This window comes from Aethalodelphis obliquidens, unplaced genomic scaffold, assembly GCF_003676395.1.
Source record: "Aethalodelphis obliquidens isolate GAN/ISIS:26980383/991018 unplaced genomic scaffold, ASM367639v1 scaffold112, whole genome shotgun sequence".
Taxonomy (NCBI): Eukaryota; Metazoa; Chordata; class Mammalia; order Artiodactyla; family Delphinidae; genus Aethalodelphis; species Aethalodelphis obliquidens.
This window is the reverse complement of record NW_020838056.1, coordinates 2,152,280-2,158,875: the sequence shown is the minus strand read 5'-3', so window position 1 is coordinate 2,158,875 and position 6,596 is coordinate 2,152,280. Positions and strand designations below refer to the sequence as shown.

General features: G+C 49.7%; 1 long non-coding RNA gene across 2 annotated transcripts in view; it reads left to right on the top strand.

Moving 5' to 3' along the window:
• The first annotated feature begins 3,130 nt into the window (after nucleotides 1–3,130).
• The window catches only part of LOC113615079 (uncharacterized), a 76,571-nt gene continuing 73,105 nt past the window's right edge, over nucleotides 3,131–6,596 (top strand). For both annotated transcript variants that reach the window (XR_003430901.1, XR_003430900.1), the window contains exons 1-2: nucleotides 3,131–3,286; nucleotides 4,718–4,860. This is a non-coding gene — a long non-coding RNA (uncharacterized LOC113615079). The remainder of the gene's footprint in view (nucleotides 3,287–4,717; nucleotides 4,861–6,596) is intronic.

Here is a 6,596-nt window from a genome sequence, read left to right as displayed (position 1 = left end):
TCTCTCAGCCTTTACCTTGTGCTGGTTGCTTCATAGGTGCAAGATGGCTGCCCAGGTCCAGGCATCATGACCATAGTTAAGTCAGGAATAAGGGGGAAGGGGGGGGTACCAGCATGTATACCCATTTTCTGAAAACAAAACAAAACAAAACAAAAAATTTTCATAGATAGAAGTACCCTCAGCAGACTTTTCATCGTATTTAATAGGCCAGAACTGGGTCTCATGTCGCAGCAAAGGAGACTGGGAAAGTGGGAAATGGGCTGGTCATGATTGATTTAGACCACTTGTAATTAATTGCCTGAGATTGGAGACCTTGGTGTATGGATCAAAATCAGGAAAGAAGGGACGGAATAAATTTCTGGATCAACAATGAACAAGGTTTGCCACAAGTGGTTTGTATTCAACAACAAAGCCAACTGTCTGCTAGTACTCACTTAGGACAGCCATTGCTCTTTCACACTATGTGCCATTTATTTCATGTGACATCCAAAAGTATTGTTTGGGGACTTCCCTGGTGGTGCAGTGGTTAAGAATCCGCCTGCCAATGCAGGGGACACGGGTTCGATCCCTGATCCAGGAAGATCCCACATGCTGCGGAGCAGCTAAGCCCATGTGCCACAACTACTGATCCTGAGCTCTAGAGCCCGCAGGCCACAACTACTGATCCCACGTGCCACAACCACTGAAGCCCGCACGCCTATAGCCTGTGCTCCACAACAAGAGAAGCCACCACAATGAGAAGCCCACGCACCGCAACGAAGAGTAGCCCCCACTGGCCACAACTAGAGAAAGCCCATGCGCAGCAATGAAGACCCAACACAGCCAAAAATAAATAAATAAATTTATAAAAAAGAAAAGGAGTCACCATTTTAAAAAAAAGAATGAAAATATTAAAAAGTCAAGTAAATAAAAAGACTCATTTAATTAAAAAAAAAAAGAGTGTTGTTTGATCAAGTAATCTTGCCAGGAGCTTGCTCTGCTTTTCCTCAATAGTTTATGACTCAATTTACATGTCATAGTTTGAAGTGTGTAGGTTTTCACTGTAAGTTGGACACCTTTAATGATGCCTCTCTGGTTTTGATCTTTTCTCTGTCTTTAGTGACAAAATGTATCTTGAACACACTGGACAGTATTATTTTACCCATATTATGGGAAGACTTGATTGGTTTTCTAACTAGCTTATGGGATCTGATGTGAAGAGGATGCAAAAGTCTCAGTGGGCTTCCTGCCACTCTTTGACAGAGTTTCATAAGAGATGATGCCTCCAGGGCAAAATGATTACCAGCTAACAGAATCCCAGTTTCAGATATTCATTCCCATATCTGTCTTTCTGAGTCACACTTCTTTTTCTCCTTGTGTAAAATTATCTCATTCTACACACTCATTTACTCTGGGATATATGATCATATTTTATATTGCAGTATTTTTTTTGCTATTTTCAATATTATTTTTATACTTTAATGAACCTCTTTTTTTTTTTTGCGGTACACGGGCCTCTCACTGCCGTGGCCTCTCCCGTTGCGGAGCACGGGCTCCAGACGCGCAGGCTCAGCGGCCATGGCTCACGGGCCCAGCCGCTCTGCGGCATGTGGGATCCCCCCAGACCGGGGCACGAACCCGCTTCCGCTGCATCGGCAGGCGGACTCCCAACCACTGTGCCACCAGGAAAGCCCAATGAACCTCTTTTGAACTACTGATCCATCTTTATGATTTGGGGCCATACTACCATATAATAGTAACAATAAAATGGAAATATAACACATGTAAACAATCACATGTAAATGGTGTGAAAAATCTCTTAGCAAGCTAAATTAGACTCCATGGCATTCTCTTTAGTATGAACTGAGCTGAACTGGCCAACTCACTTCTCGTGGTACAGGTGTGCCTACAAGACCATGATGATGATTACAAAGGTAATGGGATTTCTGTGGAAATGATCACTGATCTCACATTTATGAAATGTGAACAAAATTGCTTGTCTGTGTAGCAGACCCTGCCATGCCCCACTCATATCCCATTACACTCACAATTCTCACATGTGTCGATGATGGTTTCTATGGGGCCAACAGGGATGTCATCCAGTGGAAGTGGAGCACGATATCCAAGGCCAGCTCCTGCAAGAGGAAATTCATTTCTATACCATCTATCGAGCTCTGCAGTGAACAGGGCCCTAGGTTCACTGGGAAGCGATGAAGGGCTGAGATCTTAACGAATCAAATGAATCCTTGCTCTCCCACATGGAGCTGATAGGTAAGAAGTAAGATAATTCACTTACTAGAAGCTAGAGTATACTAAGGGCCACAATAATAACAGCTGTGATGGTTTAAAAACATGGCTGCAAATTCTTTCACACTTATCAAAAGAGGGAATCTAATTCCTCTCCCCTTGAATATGGGCCAGCCTTAGTGACCTATCATGAACAAAATGTGCAAGAAGTGATACTGCATGATTTCCAAGGTTAGTTAGTAGGTGATAGAGCTACTGTACGCGCAACTGTTAGGTCAAAGGGTATGTTCATTTAAAATTCTGATCCTAATGCCAGGTTGTTCTCCATTTCTCTCCCACCCCTCCGCCTCCCAAAAGTGGATAAACACTCCTTTTGGATCAGTATACTGGTTTCAACTGGCATTTCTATACTATGGGAGAAGTGAAGCATCTTATCCCTTGGAACCTCTCTTGGGGTCAGAAGACCCAGCTGGAGACAAGCGTGGGACTCAGGGGAGCCAGGGGGCCCCCGCCAACAATAGCCACGGCTCCACTTGCTCCCCCCTGCTCCCCTGTTTTCGGCGCTTTCCTTCCTCCCCCACAAGCTTCAGATTCCTGGAACCAGGCTCGGTGACCTCACGCCGGTGACTTCACATCCGGGACCTTCTGGGAATTCTCAGCAGCACTTTTTCGTAAGAAAACTAACGGGAGAGGCGGGAGGGGAGGAGGAAGGGGGTGCGTCAGGGGAGGGCCGGAGCTCCCCGCTCAGAGGCAGCTTCCTCCTTCCGGTCGGGGGTGGGTGGAGCTGGCAGCGGCGTGAGGCCAAGCGGCCGCCTGCTAGACCCGAGGCCCCGCCCCCCACGCCCCCACGCTCCCCCACGCTCCCCCACGCCCCCCACGCACCCCACGCCCCCCACACCCACCGCGGCCGGTTGCGCGCGCCAACCCGGGACTAGCGGCCGGGCGCCCGTCGCTACAGGTTTGGGACCAGGGGCCAACTACCGGGGGCCCCTAGGCTGAGCCTCTGCCAGAATTTTCTTCCGAAGTTAGATAGTTGTCTAACTTGGCGGCTCTGCCACAGGTGGGGAGCGGGTACCTTCATGAGGGAGAAAAAGTGTGTGTGTGTGTCGCTGACTCGCAGGTACCAACAGTAGTGGGGGAGGGGGGACACGTACAAAACCGAAAGTTTACAACGGCGTTTTCCAAGCTACAAATCTGCATAAAGTTGAGAGGTCAGAGAAGGACACCCTCCATGGCTTCTGCTTCCTTGAAAAGGTTGCCTCAGAGCTGTGTCTTCAACACCAAGCTTACAGAAATGAACCGGAGGGGGAAATGAGGGGGGCTGCATTATGACTTTCGTAAGCCTTAGGCACTTGGGCTTTCATGGGCTCCTTCCTCCGTAAAAAAATATTTAAGAATATATTTAATAACTGTGGTGGTTACTGATGTTATATACTAAACCATTTTCTTCTACCCAAAAGTTCTTTTTTTCCTGTTGATTTTAAAAGAAGAATATTTTCATGGGCCCATCAAGTATTGTGGGCCTGAGGCTCCATCCATGCCTGCTGTGCCCAGTGGGTAAGCTGACCTTGGACAAAGCCAGGGTGGTGTGACAAAGCCTGGATAGAACATTAAAGGACCTGGAAGGTCTGATTCTCTTGGGGGAATGGAGTGAGAGAGGCTATAAACACAGGCGGCAGCTGAACAAGAAGGGCCTTGAATGACGGGAGGAGTGTGGATTTTATGGTGGAGGTGGTGAGGAGCCATTGCAGGGCTGGACTGGAGGATTGATAGTTTGGGGGTGGCACTGGAGGTGGGAAGGGCATTGGGATCGCTGTCGCTGTAATGACATCCAAACTCTTCCTAAGCCACAGTGGAGATGGAAGGGAGGGGGAAGGGTAAGCCACAGATTGATGTGAGGAGGTGGGGCCTGGAGAAGCCTGGGTTGACTTCTCTGGCTCATCCCTCCTGGACAGGAGAAAACAAGAGGAGAAACTGTACCGGCTTCAGGACTTTGGGAAGATCAAATGGAGGGTTCTTCACCAGTCACAAAGCAGGGAGAGTTTGCGTACCTTAATAGGTGTGTGGGCGGCTTCAGGGCCACCTCTTGCCCAGATGGCCCAGAAGACAAAACCACAGTCCTCACCTGGGCATTTCCAGAGTTCAGAATGAGAAGAAACAGACTGGGTTTTCAACACCTCTTACAGTAGAACACTGTTCCAGAATCTCATTTGGCTACATGTTGCTCAATCCCCAATAACTGCCCTTTCTCCCCAACCCTGCAGTCCCTGCCAGAAAACAAAAAACAAACAAAAAACTATACGTGATTCCCACCTTCCAACGCAAACACGGCTTCCTCCAGAGCAGACCAGGCCAAAATCCAGGGCTGGGATAGGAACTATACTTACAGGGAGAAGAACTGGGCTCAAATGACTCCTTGAAAGACAAACCTTCATTTATTCACTCTAAAACATGGATTGAGCACCTACTATGTGCTTTTGTACCATTCTAGGCACTGGAGATGCAACAATAAACAAATGAGAAGTGGTTGGCATGGAGATGATACTCCAGTGGAGGGAGATTTGCCTGTGGAGATGGCACTTTCCAAAGTTGGCCACATATTCTTCTAGAACGTTGCCTCTTCCTCATCAAAAGGTAGTGTCTAATACCCCTTCCATTCAATATACAGACTTGTGACTTACTTGTAACCAACCTAATGCAGAAGTGATTGTGTGTGACTTCTGAGGCTAGATCATAAAAGGCAATGCAGCTTCTGCCTTGTTAGTTGGGACACACGCCTTTGGAAATGAGATGCAACACAGGAAGTCCAACTACCCTGAGACTCCCATAATGTGAGGAGGCCCAGGCAACACGGGGAGGCCACACATATGTGTTCTGGCTGACATTCCAGCTGAGGTCCCAGCCAGTAGCCAGCATCAACTGCCAGACATTTGAGTGAGTGAGTTTTCAGATGTTTGCAGACCCTAGCTGTCATATTACCCCCACCCTTTGAGACTTTCCAGCTGAGCTCACACATCATGCCCACTGTGTTCTGTCCAAATTCCTGACCCACAGAATTCATGAGCACCATAAAATGGTTTTTTAAACCACTAAATTTGGGGTGGTTTGCCATGCAGGAATAGTATGCAGAACACTGACAATAAACAAGCAAATATGTGAGCAAGATACTTTTCTACTGTGATAGGTTCTCAGGAAAACAAACAAAAATAGCACAGCATAATAACTTGGAGGAAGGCCGCTATAGATTGGGAGTGGGTGGGTGTCGGGATAGGTGGGGGAGGCAGAGGAGGTATGGATCAGGAAAGTTCTTTCTGGAGAGACATTTGAACTGGAATGTGAGTGAGAAAGAGCCCAGCCACTAAAGATCTTGCAGAAGAGACTTCCTAGCATAGGGTACAGCAGGTGCAAAGGCCCTGAGGCAGGAATCAGCTTGGTGTGTTCTGTGAAGATCAGGAAGGCCAGTGTAACTAGGGGGATGTGGGTGAGGAGGAGAATGGGGCAATGAAGTTGGAGAGGAAGGTTGAGAGGCAAGGCATTCTGGTCTTACAGGCCCCTGAGAAGAGTTAGATTTCAGGCTGAGTGAGCTGAAAGCCTGTGGAGGGTATTATAAAGGAGTGACTTGGTCTGGTAAACTCTTGATAAGAGCTTTGGGTGCCAGGTGGATGACAGACTGTAAAGACAGGGCAAAGGGAAGACCACTTGGGAGGCTATGGCAGTGGTCCAGGAAAGGGGGGATGGATGGTGGCCTGGGACAGGGTGATGGCGGTGAAGATGGGGACTGTTGGATAAGCTCGGAACAGAGGCAGTGACAGAGTAATGAGAAGGGAGGAGGCGCCCGGCCGGCAGGACGGTCCTGGATGGGGCCGCGGCAGGGGTGAGGACCGGAACTGGCATCCTGGAATCCAGGAGGAGGCTCCGAGCAGGGGCCTGCCAGGACGGCGTGTACTGGCGTCCGGCGTCTGCCGCGCGGAGCCTGCCCCTGGCTGCGCGCCTGCCGGGTGTTTCCCAGCAACGGCTACCGCCGCCCGAAAAGTTCCGAACCCAGCGGCCGAGGTGATGTCATTGTCACCTTGGCGACGGCGGGTGGGAACACGCCCCCTCCAGGCTAGGGGCGGGGTCTGGGCGCCGCATGCTCCGCCCCCAGTCGGCCCACGTGGAAATGCCGCCCACTCCCCCGGCAGGAGGAGAGGCGGTGCCTGGGGTTCGGCAGCAGGTGTGATGGCAGGTGTGATAGCTTGTGAGGGCACTGGGCGAGGCCTTACTGAGCGGCGGCTGTTCTCCTTGCGTGCTGCCTCTGGTGCGCTCACTACCCATCCACCAACCTCTCCCCACTCTTCCCCCTAGGCCGCCACCTCCAGCTATTAGGACTG